The following is a 14,965-nucleotide window of genomic DNA, read 5'->3' as shown; positions in this document are numbered from 1 at the left end:
GTGTCTGTTGCGAAGTCTTGTGGCAAGTTATTCCAATGACGAAAGGCCCAATTGTGTTCAAGTCGTCACGTTTGCATTTCAGTTGATTGTGTATTTTTGTTAGTGCGGTTCATCTTAATTCAGTTTAAAAGCCAGATGCAGCGAAATTATTGACGGCGTAACATCGTTTAGTTTAAAGCGACACTAAGGAGAAAAATGATTTCTTCTGCATCAGTAAATTACTCTTCCACAATACAAAAAGAAACACCACTCTGACCACGAGAAGGTGCTTGTTAGGGTTAGGGAAAAAAAAGAATAACACGAAAGGTGGGCGGTGACGCCACGCCGCCTTAAATTTGTTGCACAGGCTCGGCGGCCGTGACATCATTGATTTTGACAGCGTCTGCTAGAGCCCGTAGTTTCTTTAGCAGCAAAGATGGACTACACTGTGTGCTAAAGGAGCCAACGACTGAATATGGCAAGTTTCGCGAACATTTACTGAGCCAACGCCATCTAAATACAAAAAAATGAGAATACATTGAAATTCGTGACGTCACCCCGGCGTACCGGCGCTGAGGTTCCGGCGCAAAAATTTAAAAAAAGGAAAGCTTTGAGCTCTATTTTCTCTGCTAATTAGACACCTATTATCGTGCAATTAACAACACATTTTTCAAATAATGTTTATCAGCCCCAATTGATTTAATATTAGATGCGGACGAAATGAAAAATCTCCTGTGTATACTCAGATTTAGCTGCACGTTGAAGAGTCCCAGTTGGTCAAAAATGATCCGGAGTCCCCCACTACGGCGTGCCTCATAATCAGATCGTGGCTCTGGCATGTAAAACCCTATCGCTTCATTTCTTAAATTTATGTATTATATTGATTTAGGTGCCCTTTAAACATACACTGGGGAGCCTCCATGCAATATTCTTCGTTTGAAATACGAGTGGAAGCGTCACGATAAGGTCGGAAAAAAATGAACGTTCTACCGGACAGATGGATGGATATTGTAAGCGACCCCTTTGAAACGGTGCGGTGGGTCGCACCACGGAGCTCTAGCTACTATACTGCCTAATTTCTTACTTCGGTTTTAAAAAAAGAAGAAAAGCCCGATGAGCCCCCACAACCAAATTTCCTGACCCCCTATTGTGAACTTTGCTTTTCTCCGTCTTCATTTTTTGTCGTGTCCCTACTTTTCTTCCACCAAGCTTCATATCGCCTCTTAGTAATTTCTATTGCGGGCATGTTTACTTTTCCCCTGCTCTCGCTGAACACAAGGGCTTCAAGGAGGCCAGTGGTGCCTAAATCGGCCGCTGGGTAGACGTCTTCACATTAAAATAAAACATGCTCCATCGTTTCACTAACATTACCGCAGCAAGCACATGCTTCTTTTTCCTTCTTATATCTCACATTATAGGTGCGTGTTCTAAGGCATCCCGATGTCTCTTCGAAAAGTAATGAGCTTCCCTTTGAGTTATCATAAGTTGTTTCTTTCCTGATTTCGTTTTTTTCCCTTTTGAGTAGTTACTCATGGCAGGCTTCTTTTCCATTGCCGCCATCCATTAGATTATTTCAGCCTCTCTAACTTTCCGCCTCACGTTCTTTGTTGCTGTGTTGCTCACCCTACAGGCCGTTAGTTCTTTTCCTCCACTGTGAATCAATGTTTTTCCTGTACAGATACCTCAAAACTCTCCCAGCCCATTTACTTCCTTCCACATTCCTCAATCATTATTCATAATCAATTTTACTGCGAGCTTCCCTCACTTCAAAACTAGTCCAGCCCAGATCACCCTGCACAGCTTTATTTGTAGTCTTCCCATGAGCGCCCAATGCGAGGCGACCCACTGCCCTGTGGTTCCCATCGAGTCCTGCTTGTACCCCTGATTTAAAGCAAACAACCGCAAGTAAGTACTGGAACCCTTACACCTTTCCACATACCCCGAAGCACCCCGTACATATTGTATCTGCACAGAGCTATGTACCTCATTATGGCGGCATTTCTCTTTCCCATTACTGTTGTTGTTGTTTTTTCCTGTGTTTCCATATATATATTGCCTTCGTTTATCCATATACTACCGCATTTACATTCTTTTACTCGACGTATTTCCTGGCCCTGTATTGCCACAATGTGTTCACTGTGATCACTGAATACCGAAAGAGCTGATTTTCGAACACTAAATTTAAAACCTAAATTCTCGCCTTCCAGTAGCCAGACGTTGAGAATCACCTTGCTTGTTAGCTAGCAACACAACGTCGTCCGCCTAAAATAAAAGTAGAAGCTGCTGCTCTATTATCGTACCCGGCTGTTTGTATGAGAGATTAAACCCCATATTACTTCCTTCCAGTGCCCTCTCCATCCTCATCATGTACCTCATAAATAGCAGTGGGGATAAAGGGCACCCCTACCTCAGTACCTGTTGGCATCAACTTTCTTCTCACTCCTCATCCCTTCCCATTCAACGCAAACGGTATTTTCTAGGTAAATCTCTTTTAAAAGCTGTAGACAACCTCCGCCTAAGGCTTCCCCTTCTAGAATACCCCGCAAAGTGTTGCGGTCTACAATGTGATACGCTCTTGTAACGTCTAAAAAGGCCACATATCACGGTCTGCTTTCTACTCTTGATATTTCAATACACTGAGTAAGAACAAATGAGTTATAATCCTAACACCTACCCATTCTGAAGCCATTCTGAAGTTCTCCCAAAATGCCATTATTCTCTGCCCATGCTTGCAGCTTTAATTTGATTACCTGCATTGCTAGCCTGTATATCACCGATATAAAGGTCAATGGTCTATACGAGTGAATTCTATCTGTCTCCCCCTTAGCTTCATAAATTAAATTCATTCTACTTTGCTGCCAACTGTCTGGTATTCGTCTATCTTTTAAAGTTTTTTCCACTGCTTTCATCAGAGCTTCCTTACTTTTTGGTCCAAGTTCAACAATCAGCCTAACGGGAACCTCGTCTAGCCCTGTGGCTGTGCGGTTATGAATTTTCTCTTCGTCTTTCTTCCAGTTAAAGTTTGTCAGCACCAGCTCCTTTTCCATCTGGTTCTCTTTCACGCTCTTTTCTTCCTCAAATACAACATCGTCATTGCCTTGGAAAGATTTGGCTGTTATTTTTCGGATGTAATTTATTGCCGTTTCTGCTTCCAGTCTGTTTTCATCTTCTTATAGGATATCTTGTTGTATTGTTGTTGGCTTCCTGCATAATAATTTTATGTGGTTCCAAAATATTCTAGGTGCGGCCTTCTGTTTCTCATGTATTTCTGACAACCAACGTTCACTTTCACCTTTTAATTTTGCTTGCACCAGTGTTTGAACAATAGACTTTTTCTCCCGGTATATTTCCCATTTACCAGTTACTTCATCCTGCAGCAACTGCGCCTTCTTTGCCTGCCTGTGCTCTCGAGATGCTTTCAATCGTTTGGCGATCACTTCCAGTGTCTCCCTGTTCCACCAGCTTTTCGGTTTCCTTTTTTTTTCTTCCTTTCCAACAAACATAATGTTTCACTCTCCACATTTCTGTCGTTATTACACTTCGAAGCTCACCATCCTCTCACTCTACTTGGCCATTTGCCAAGTTCTTCCTCGACTCTGGTGACTATATTTGCTATTTGTTCAGCGTTCTAATCTGGACTGGCCAGTGTGCGCTTTTTGCTCTCTTTCCCAACTACATATCCCGTTTTTAAAATGATGCGTTTATAGTCACTCCCTATGCTGCTAAACCCTTCCTCATCGATGACCATTTCTCTCAACTTATCATGAATTCCTTCTGTCATCAGACAGTAATCAATGGTCGGTTGCCGGTTTCCCACTTCCCACGTGATCTGCCCTTCACACTTAGGCCATGTATTCACAATATCGAGGATATGTTGCTCACAAAGCTGTAGCATTGACTTTCCGTAGTTGTCGGTATAGCCATCTAAATCCTGTATGCGGACATTCCTGTCACCTAATAGGACAACTTCAGCACCATTCCCGAAACGGTTAATATCAGCGCTTATGCATTCCACTAACTCTTTATTCTTATCTGTGCAATTATTTCCAGTCCACAAATACGTAACGCCCAGCCAAGTTTTTTTCCCACTCATTGCGCCTGATAACAAAAGATGCTCTTGACATTTTGAATTTACTCTTTTCCATCTGGCTCCCTGATGGTTATTGAAACCTATGCCACCACCTGTTGGCAGCGGCAGAAAATGGCAGAAAGCAGCCTTTCGGTGAAGCTTGCCGCCACGGCCGATATACTGTTGCCGCGTGCTGTCCCGCCATCACGTCCGCTCCTGTAGGACACGGGGCAATCCTCTCCGAACGGCTGCTTTCTGCAGGCTGGCAGCAGGCGCCGACATAAGTTTGCGCTATAGTGTGACCCTGTTCTGTAGCACAACCACCACCCATCGCCGCAGTCTAGGTGAGAGATGATAACAGTATTGGTAGAATAAAATGGAGAAAAGAGATTGATAGGACCTGGAGTCATTGCAAGCTTAGGTAATGCTAAAATGTAGCGACAGAGGTTTTAAATGCGAAAGTTAAGATCGAGATCACATAGGCAAAAGACTAGAGGCATGGCGATAACTGTAGTAAAACCTGAACAAATCAAGCGGGTTAGGTGACTCTTTGCCTCCGCGCTACGCCCTGCATCAAAGAGGATGACATTAAACATTATCCTCATTGTGCCGTGCTATCAGCGACTGTTCGCATCTGTGCAAACATCTCAAAATGCTTGCATCTTAAGGTGCGCAAAAATATGGCGGCGGGAAGACATTGAAGACCCGCTTTACAAATAAAGGTTAAAAAGACAACACTACGTTAAAAAAAAAACATGTAGCAGAGCTTGGTTTCGATCCACGGACCTCTGGGTTATGGGCCCAGCACGCTTCCACTGCGCCACTCTGCTGGACGGCGATGCCGCCGATTTTGTCGTCTGCAACACACGTGCACACTTTGCAAGCGCGTTTACTTTTCCACACGAATGAAGCCTGCACGGCAAAACCGAAACTACGACTTCGCTTGCAGGTTACATATTTCTGCGCTTCACTCAAACTTCGACTGTGGGTACACCGTTTATTTCTTTTATTAGCGATATTCATTAGTGCTGCGTAAAAACTTAGCGTTAATTCAACCTCCAACAAATGAATATTGTAACTATATATATTTGCAATTACTTTATTGCCGTTACAATTAAATACCATGGGATCCAGCGGAGAGTAGTTTTCAGGCATTTATTTCGCGAAGAGCAGTAACGAGTGAGGACGCTGAAAAGGCCCGAGAAAAGGTGTCCTTGAGCACTTCAACGTATGCGTGGTCGGTAACAGTGTCAGTAGTTCGAGTTGCGTGTAGTGTTGTTTCCCTGAATAATAACTCCATACTTTTACACTGCTAGGGTTCGATAGCTTGGCAAGGTCTTGCAAATGTAACTCCAGTTATATTGTAGAAAATAAAACGTTGATGATAATAGTTTAGAGGCGTATGCACGTTGCGCAGTGGTTTTGTATGAGAACCAGTGCGCAGGTTTTAGTGATCGTTTAGAGATACGAGATAGGCGTTTAGTTGTTACTTATAGCCTGTTTAGGTGCCGCTTATATGGCGCATTGCTATTTGAATATATGCCTAGGACAGGGACATAACGGTTTATTAGGTGAGTTTTCTTTTTTCTTTTTTAGGAGGCACTAATTTATTTCGAGTGAGCATTCGAGATGCCCGAATAAAAACGCGTCAAGAAATGAGGCAAGTTCATTGTTTATTGCAGGAAATTCTGCTTTTTTTCGATAATCTTTCATTTGGTTAAATCGTTTTGTACGCGTCAGTGGTTGCGAAACGGCGAGTGCGAAATGAATAATTATGCCAGGCAAGTGCGTCATCGGGTATATCATATCAGTCGCCGAGGTTCGCCCAAGATCGAGTAAGGATGGCGTATAGTGCCGGTTATAAGCGTTGGAACGGTGACCGTCTGAGATATAGGGTGAAGCCAGAACAAATAGTGATGAGCTGATTAGGTTCATTACAAGACGGGTCCGAAAAGGAACATGCACTCGACCAGGTCAACGTTAGTAAATTTAACGTCGCCCATGAGAATTGGGCATACGGTCCCGGGAATCCGACTGTAACCTGATTGAAGCAGTCACGCAAGCGGAGTCAAAACGAAATATTTGAAGGTGGCCCCGGTAGCAGACGCCTTAAATGATTTTCTTGACGTCAACGTTTGAACGACACCAGCCTGATTCTATTTCAGAAATTACTGGGATAGAAAAACATTCCGATTTTTTTTTTTGCTAATATGGCAAGCGATATATAACGCTACCAATTTAATCGACGGTAGTTCCTTTACACAACATTTCAGCACAGTTCAGCATTTGATATTGTGTTAGTCGACCAAGTTTCAGTTATCGGTATTATTTTAGCGTCAAGGCCCTTAATTAGAGAAGTCCATTCGTCTCTTTTAGTGAACAAGCTATGTTAATGAACGCGACAGAAGAAACAAGTTTAGTGTAATTGGAAGCGTCTCTCTTCACGTTTTGTTATTGCGAGTTTTGTAAAACACGACCGGAGTGAAGAGTTCGAGAGTTCTGAATTCGGTTGGTGGCCGCTCTATTTCGCAGACAGCTTCGTTGGACAGGTAGTAGCGGTAGAACCTTTCCACGCGACGATTAGCATCGTGTACCAAAGTTTGAAGGGCCCATTTAGGCCTTCACCGTATTTGGTTAATTTACTTCATTCTCATATTTCGCATCATCTTAGAGGAGTATTCGTTCACAGTCGCAGTACTTCCCTTTAGGAAAGGACGCTAAGAAAAAACTGGTTCCTTGGTTTTGGGAAGCTGCGAATTTAAGTACTATTGGTCGCGTATTTGTGAGTTTATTACTCAATAAACTCGCAAAGCGAGACTGTGATCCTTTTGGAATCCAGACCATGCAACCATACAACAAGACTATTTTGTCAGTAACACGAGATATGCAACTAGTGTTGTGTATGGCGTTTGTTTCGGTAACATTGTAGTCATGCATGCGTGCACAACCTGTGTATATATATATATATATATATATATATATATATATATATATATATATATATATATATATATATATATATCGTTGCGAAAGTGTGTGTGTGTGTGTAAATATTTGTATGTATGTATAGGGGTATTTAAGAAAAATATACGCGTTTCTTTTGCTTGAAAGTGCATTTCGTTCCAGGCATTATTTTCTTTGTAAGTGTCGCATTTTTGTGATGTTCGGCAGTGCTGTGCTGTCAACTGTATAAGGGGCAGGACCCTCGTGAAGCTGTACCCGAGCTTTTAGTCCTGTCTCCTCTTTTTCAAGGTAAAAAATAAAATAAAATCGATTGATTGATTGATTTTGCTTTGTTGTTCGAAGCGACCAATCATATGTGCTCGAGCTGCGTGAACATGCTAGCTTGAGCTTTAGAGTTTTGTTAATCACATAAAAAAAATTTCCCGACTGCAATAAATTTTCCGCTACAATGCCTGGCATCCCGAAAAAACAAGGCTAACATTAAATTATGGGTCTTTACTCGGCAAAACCACGATCTCATTATGAGGCTCGCCGTGGTGGGGGAACTTCCGAATAATTTGGGCCACCCGGGGTTCTTCAACGTGCACCTAAACCTAAGTACGCGGGTGTTTTCTCTTTTCACCCCAACTGAAATGCTGCCGCCGTGGCTGGGATGCGATATTGCGACCCCGTGCTTAGCAGCCCAACACCATAGCCCCTAAGCAACCACGGCGGAAGAAAAAAGAAAAGGGGGAAAAAAGGTTGTCGCACCGTGAACGACCTTTCACGTCGTCAATTAAGGCATGCACGAAGCGTGCTCGTGACACTTTCTGTTCACTTTCAACCTCTTCGTGCATTTGGCTGACATCACGCTTCCTTTCAACGTTCAGGCTATGCTTATGCTGTGGTCCATCACAGCAGGACAACAAGGCTACTGATTATTACCGTACAAGCAGTTAACAGTGAATGTAATGATGCTTAAAGTTTAACAAAGGCTAGCAAGATTTTATACTGTTCGCTGGAATTGTAGAATGCCCCTACTAAAGATGTAACGTCAAATATGAAAGAAGGGTACAATAAGCAAACTGATATAAAAGTATACCCATACGGAAAAAAAAAGAAAGTGTAGCAGAGCGTGGTTTCGATCCACGGACCTCTGGGTTATGGGCCCAGCACGCTTCCACTGCGCCACTCTGCTGGACGACGACGCAGCCGATTTTGTCGTCTGCAACACACGTGCACACATTGCAAGCGCATTCACATTACTACGCGAACGAAGCCTGCACGGCAAAGCCGAAACTACAACATCCCTTGCAGGTTACATATTTCTGCGCATCACTCAAACTTCGACTGTGGATTATTCTTTCTTTCATTAGGGAATCTATAGCTGCCGCTGGTAGTGCCATCTAGTAGCGTAGAGTAAATAAAGAGAAACGCAAAGCTTTATCTCAACTTCTGATGCAAAGCGTCAGTAATAGTTAGCTTTTATAGGATAATGGCAGTTAGGGTCAATTTCCGCTTACTTTTTAGGGAAGAAGCGCACCGTTACTGCAAACAAAGTTGTGAATTTAGTGGTTTCTTAATTTATTCGGATACGCTAGGGGCAATTTATGGGCATTACAAACAAATGTTAGGGTGAATATTGCACAATAAAGAAAGAAAAATGTACCCGAGTTATCATTAACAGCATCAGCAAGAACGGAAATGAGTATGAAAATTAAGAGAATAAAAATAAGCAGGCAAATTGTATACGTTATATAAATCGAAGTTAAAGAAGCATCTTCAGCTTTCGCGCGAATGTGCCGTGTCTGATGCGAAGTCTTGTGGCAAGTCATTCCAATGACGAAAGGCCCAATGGTGTTTCAGTCGTATAGTTTGCATTTCAGTTAATTGTGTATTTTTGTTAGTGCGGTTCATCTTAATTCAGTTTAAAAACCAGATGCAGCGAAATTATTGACGGCGTAACATCGTTTAGTTTAAAGCGACACTAAAGAGAAAAATTATTTCTTCTGGATCAGTAAATTACTCGTCCACAATACAAAAAGAAACACCACTCTGACCACGAGAAGGTGCTTGTTAGGGTTAGGGAAAAAAAAGAATAACACGAAAGGTGGGCGGTGACGCCACGCCGCCTTAAATTTGTTGCACAGGCTCGGCGGCCGTGACATCATTGATTTTGACAGCGTCTGCTAGAGCCCGTAGTTTCTTTAGCAGCAAAGATGGACTGTGTTCTAAAGGAGCCAACGACTGAACATGGCAAGTTTCGCGAACATTTACTGAGCCAAAGCCGCCTAAATACAAAAAAAAAGAAAATACTTTGAAATCCGTCACGTCACACCGGCGTACCGGCGCTGAGGTTCCGGCGCGAAAATTAAAAAAAAAAAAGAAAGCTTGGAGCTCCATTTTCTCTTCTAATAAGACACCTATTATCGGGCAATTAAGAACAGATTTTTCAAGTAATGCTTTATCAGTCTAAAGTGATTTATTATTCGATGCGGACGAAATGAAAAAGCACCCGTGTATACTTAAATTTAGCTGCACCTTGAAGAGCCCCAGTTGGTCAAAATTGATCCGGACTCCCCCACTACGGCGTGACTCATAATCAGATCGTGGTTTCGGCAGTTATATCCACATTGTTTAATTTTTCAATTTATTCACTGTTTTGATTCAGTGTTCCTTTAAACATACTCTGGGGAACCTCCGTGCAATATTCAACGTTTGAAATGCGAGTGGAAGCGTAACGATAAGGTCGCAAAAAAATGAACCTTCTCCTGGATAGATGGATGAATATTGTAACCGTCCCCTTTGGAACGGGGCGGTGGATTTCGTCACTAAGCTCTTGCTATTACACTGCCTAATGTCTCACCTCGGTTTAAAAAAAGGAAAAGCCCGATGAGCCCCGACAACCAAATTTCCTGCTTTTGTACAATTTCATTTTTTGTCGTTTCCCTACTTTTCTTCCACCAATCTTCCAATCGCCTCTTACTAATCACTGTTGCGGACATGTTTACTTTTCCCCTGCTCTCGCTGAACCCAAGGGCTTCAAGGAGGCCAGTGGTGCCTAAATCCACCGATGGGCAGACGTCTTCACATTCTAATAAAACATGCTCTGTCGTTTCACTAGCTTAACCGCAGCGCGCACATGCTTCTTACTTCTTATATCTCGCTTTACAGGTGCGTTTTCTAAGGCATCCTGATTTCGCTTAGAAAAGTAATGAGCTTCCCTTTGAGCTATCACAAATTGTTTTTTTCCTCATTTACTTTTTTTACCTGTTGAGTAGTTACTCATGGCAGGTTTCTTTTCCATTGCCGCCACCCATGAGATTATTTCAGCCTCTCTAACATTCCGCTTGACGTTTTTTTTTTGCTGGGTTGCTCACCCTACAGGCCGCATACTTGGTGGTAAGCTTCCTGGTTCTTTCCGCCCCTGTGAATGAATGTTTTTTCTTCTGTACAGATACCTCAGCACTCTCCTAGCCCATTTACTTTCTTCCATATTCCTCAGCCGTTCTTCATACTCAATTTTACTGCGAGCTTCCCTCACTTCAAAACTAGTCCAGCCCATATAACCTTGCACAGCTTCATTAGTAGTCTTCCCGTGAGCGCCCAATACAAGGCGACCCACTGACCTTTGGTTGCCGTCGAGTCCTGTTTGTACCCCTGATTTAAAGCAAACAACCGCATTTCCAAAAATAAGTCCTGGAACCATTACACCTTCCCACATACCCCGGGGCACCCCGTACCTATTGTATCCCCATAGAGCTCTGTGCTTCATTATTGCTGCCTTTCTCTTTCCCATTACTGTTATTGTTTTTTCCTGTGTTTCCATATATGTATCGCCTTCGTTTATCCATATGCCAAGGTATTTATATTCTTTTACTCGAGGTATTTCCTGGCCCTGTATCGCCACTGTCTGTTCACTGTTTTCATTGAATACTATAACACCTGATTTTCTAACACTAAACTTGAAACCTAAATTGTTGCCTTCCTGCCCCCAGATATTAGCCAGACGTTTCGAATCCCATTGCTTGTTAGCTAGCAACACAATGTCGTCCGCATAAAATAAACCCGGAAGCCGCTCCTCTATTACTGTACCCGCCTGTTTGTATGAGAGATTAAACCCGATATTACTTCCTTCTAGCGCCCTCTCCATCCTCACCATGTACATCATAAACAGCAGTGGAGATAAAAGGCACCCCTGCCTCAGTCCCTTGTTGACATCAACTTTCTCCTCACTCCTCATCCCTTCCCATTCAACGCAAACTGTATTTTCTAGGTAAATCTCTGTCAAAAGCTGTAGACGATCTTCGCCTAAGCCTTCCCCTTCCATAATATCCCACAAATGTTGCAGTCTACGTTGTCATACGCTCCTGTAAATGTCTAAAAAGGCCACATATAACGGTCTGCTTTCTACTCTTGATATTTCAATACACTGAGTAAGAACAAACAAGTTGTCATCCGAACGCCTACCTATTCTGAAGCATTCTGAAGTTCTCCCAAAATGCCATTGTTCTCTGCCCATGCTTGAAGCTTTAATTTGATTGCCTGCATTGTTAGCCTGTATATTACCGATGTAATGGTTAACGGTCTATACGAGTGAATTCTATGTTTCTCGTCCTTACCTTTATAAATTAAATTGATTCTGCTTTGTCGCCAACTGTCTAGTATTCGTCTATCTTTTAAAGTTTTTTCCACTTCTTTCACTAGAGCTTCCTCACTTTTTGTTATTACTACATTAATTAGCCTAACGGGAGCCTCGTCTAGCCCTGTGGCTGTGCGCTTAGGAATTTTCTCTTCGGCTTTCTTCCAGTTGAAATTTGTCAGCACCAGCTCCTTTCCCACTTGGGTCTCTTTCATGCTCTTTTTTTCTTCAAATACAACGTCGTCATTGCCTTGGAAAGATTCAACTGTTATTTTTCGGATCTAATATATTGCCGCTTTTCCTTCCAATTTGTTTCCCCTATTCGTCTAGGATATGATGTTGTATTGTTGTTGACTTCCTGCCTAATAATGTTATGTGGTTCCAAAATACTTTAGGTGCGGCCTTCTCTTTCTCACGTATTTCTGACCACCAACGTTCACTTTCACCTTTTATCTTTGCTTGCACCAGTATTTGAACCACAGACTTTTTCTTTCGTTGTATTTCCGATTTACTGGCTACTTAATCCTGCGGCAACTGAGCCTTCTTTGCCTGCCTATGCTCTCGGGATGCTTTCTGTCGTTCGGCAATCGCCTCTCTTATCTCTCTGTTCCATCAGCTTTTCGGTTTCTTTTTTCCCTTCCAACGAACTGTTTTCCTTTCCGTATCTCTGTCGTTCTTATTCTTAGAGGCTCATTATATTCCCACTCTTTATTTGGCTATTTGCCAAGTTCTTCCTCGACTCTAGTGACTATATTTGTTATTTTTTCAGCGTTCAAATTTGGACTGGCCATTTCGCACTCTCTGCTCTCTTTCCCAACTACATATCTCATTTTCAAAAATGATGCGTTTTTGGTCACTCCCTATGCTGCTGAACCCTTCCTCGCCAATGATCATTTCTCTCAATTTATCATGAATTCCTTCTGTCATCAGACAGTAATGAATGGTAGATTGTCGGTTTCTCCCTTCCCACGTGATCTTCACTTCACACTTAGGCGTTGTATTCACGATAGCAAGGTTATGTTGTTTTAGCATGCACTTGCCGTTGTTGTCGGTATAGCAATGTAAATCCTGTATGTGGGCATTCATGTCACCTAATAGGATAATTTTGGAATCATTTCCGAAACTCCTTAATGTCAGCCCTTTTGCATTCCACTGCTTACTTTTTCTCTGTGCAATTATTTGCGGCCCACAAGTCCGCAACGCTTAGGCAAGTTTTTCCCACTCATTGTACCTGATAACCAAAGATGCTCGTGACATTTTGAATTTACTCTTTTCCCTTTGGCTCCCTGATGGTTGGATGGATGGATGTATGTTATGAGCGTCCCCTTTGGAACGGGGCGGTGAGTTGCGCCACCAAGCTCTTGCTATTATACTGCCTAATGCCCTACCTAGGTTAAACAAAAACAGAAAAAAAGCACTATGAACTCCCGCATCCAAATTTTCTCATCCCCTATTGCGAACTGTGCTTTTGTACGTCTCCGTTTTTTTTTTTTTTTTCGTTTCCCTACTCTTCTTCCACCAATCGTCCAATCGCCTCTTACTGGAGTCATTGCAGCATGGTTGCAATGCGACGTGGTTATTGAAACCTATGCCGCAACCTGTTGGCAACTGCAGAAAGTGGCAGAAAGCAGCCTTTCGGTGACGGTTGCCGCCACGTGCATGGAATATGTTGTTGCCGCGTGCTGCCCCTCCATCACGCCTGCCCCTATGGGACACGCGACAAGCCTCTCCGAACGGATGCTTTCTGCAGCTGCCAGCAGGCGGCGACATAAGTTTGTGCTAGTGTTTAGAAAATCAGGTGTTATGTTATTCAATGAAAACAGTGAACAGACAGTGGAGATACAAGGCCAAGAAATACCTCGGGTAACAGAATATAAATACCTTGATATATGGATAAACGAAGGCAATGGATATATGGAAACACAGGAAAAAATCATAACAGTAAAGGGGAAGAGAAATGCAGCCATAATGAAGCACAGAGCGCTATGGGGATACAATAGGTACGAGGTCCTCCGAGGTATGTGGAAAGGTGTAATGGTTCCAGGACTTACTTTTGGAAATGCGGTTGTTTGCTATAATTTAGGGGTACAATCAGGACTCGACGGGAACCAAAGGTCAGTGGGTCGCCTCGCATTGGGCGCTCACGGGAAGACTACAAATGAAGCTGTGCAGGGTGATATGGGCTGGACTAGTTTTGAAGTGAGGGAAGCTCGCAGTAAAATTGAGTATGAAGAACGGCTGAGGAATATGGAAGAAAGTAAATGGACTGGGAGAGTGTTCAGGTATCTGTACAGGAAAAACATTCATTCACAGTGGAGGAAAAGAACTAGGAAGCTTACCAGCAAGTATGCGGCCTGTAGGGTGGACAACACAACAACAAAGGTCAAGTGGAAAGTCAGAGAAGCTGAATTAATCTCGTGGGTGGCGGCAATGGAAAAGAAACCTGCCATGAGTAACTACTTGAGAGGAAAAAACGAAATCCGGAAGGAAACCATTTATGATAACTCAAAGGGAAGCTCATTACTTTTCGAAGCGAGATCAGGATGCCTTAGAACACGCACCTATAAAACGAGATATAAGAAGGAAGAAGAAGCATGTGCTTGCTGTGGTAAAGCTAGGGAAACTACGGAGCATGTTTTATTAGAATGTGAAGACGTCTACCCAGCGGTCGATTTAGGCACCACTGGCCTCCTTGAAGCCCTTGGGTTCAGAAGGGGCAGTGGTAAAGCAAACATGCCCGCAATAGACATTAGTAAGAGGCGACTGGAGGATTGGTGGAAGAAAAGTAGGGAAACGACAAAAGACGGAGACGTACGAAAGCACAGTTCGCAATAGGGGATCAGAAAATTTGGGCGTGGTAGCTCATAGTGTTTTTTGTGTCTTTTTCATTGTTTAACCTAGGTAGAATATTAGGCAGTATAGTAGCAAGAGCTTGGTGGCGCAACCCACCGCCCCGTTCCAAAGGGGACGCTCATAACATCCATCCATCCATCCATCCAGTGTGACCCCACGTGTAGCACAACCGCAGCCGGTCGGCGCAGTCCAGGTGAGGGATATTGGTGGCAAAAATTCTGCAGGGAAGCGATTGATAGAACCTGGAGTCATTGCAAGCGCAGGTAATGGTACAATGTAGCGACAGAGGTTTTAAATGGGAAAGATCGAGATCAGACAGCAAAATACTAGATGCATGGCGATAAATGTAGTGAAACATGAAAAAAATCAAGCGGGTTTAGTGACGCTTTGCCTCCGCCCTGCTTCAAAGGCGATGCTATTAAACATCATCGTCATTGTGCCCTCTTACCAGCGACTGCTTGCATCTGTGCAAACATCTC

The 14,965-nt window shown here is 43.0% G+C and overlaps 1 protein-coding gene and 1 non-coding gene across 2 annotated transcripts in view; both read right to left on the bottom strand.

Annotated features, from left to right (window-relative positions):
• The window catches only part of LOC139054774 (transmembrane 9 superfamily member 2-like), an 87,037-nt gene that overhangs the window by 57,888 nt on the left and 14,184 nt on the right, over window positions 1-14,965 (bottom strand). The window lies entirely within an intron of this gene.
• TRNAM-CAU (transfer RNA methionine (anticodon CAU)) lies at window positions 8,118-8,189 on the bottom strand. Its single transcript has one exon. It is a non-coding gene; the product is annotated as a tRNA-Met (tRNA).

The sequence above is a fragment of the Dermacentor albipictus genome, chromosome 1 (assembly GCF_038994185.2).
Source record: "Dermacentor albipictus isolate Rhodes 1998 colony chromosome 1, USDA_Dalb.pri_finalv2, whole genome shotgun sequence".
NCBI classification, from domain to species: Eukaryota; Metazoa; Arthropoda; class Arachnida; order Ixodida; family Ixodidae; genus Dermacentor; species Dermacentor albipictus.
The sequence above is the reverse complement of the archived record's forward strand: the minus strand, read 5'-3'. Positions and strand labels throughout refer to the sequence as shown.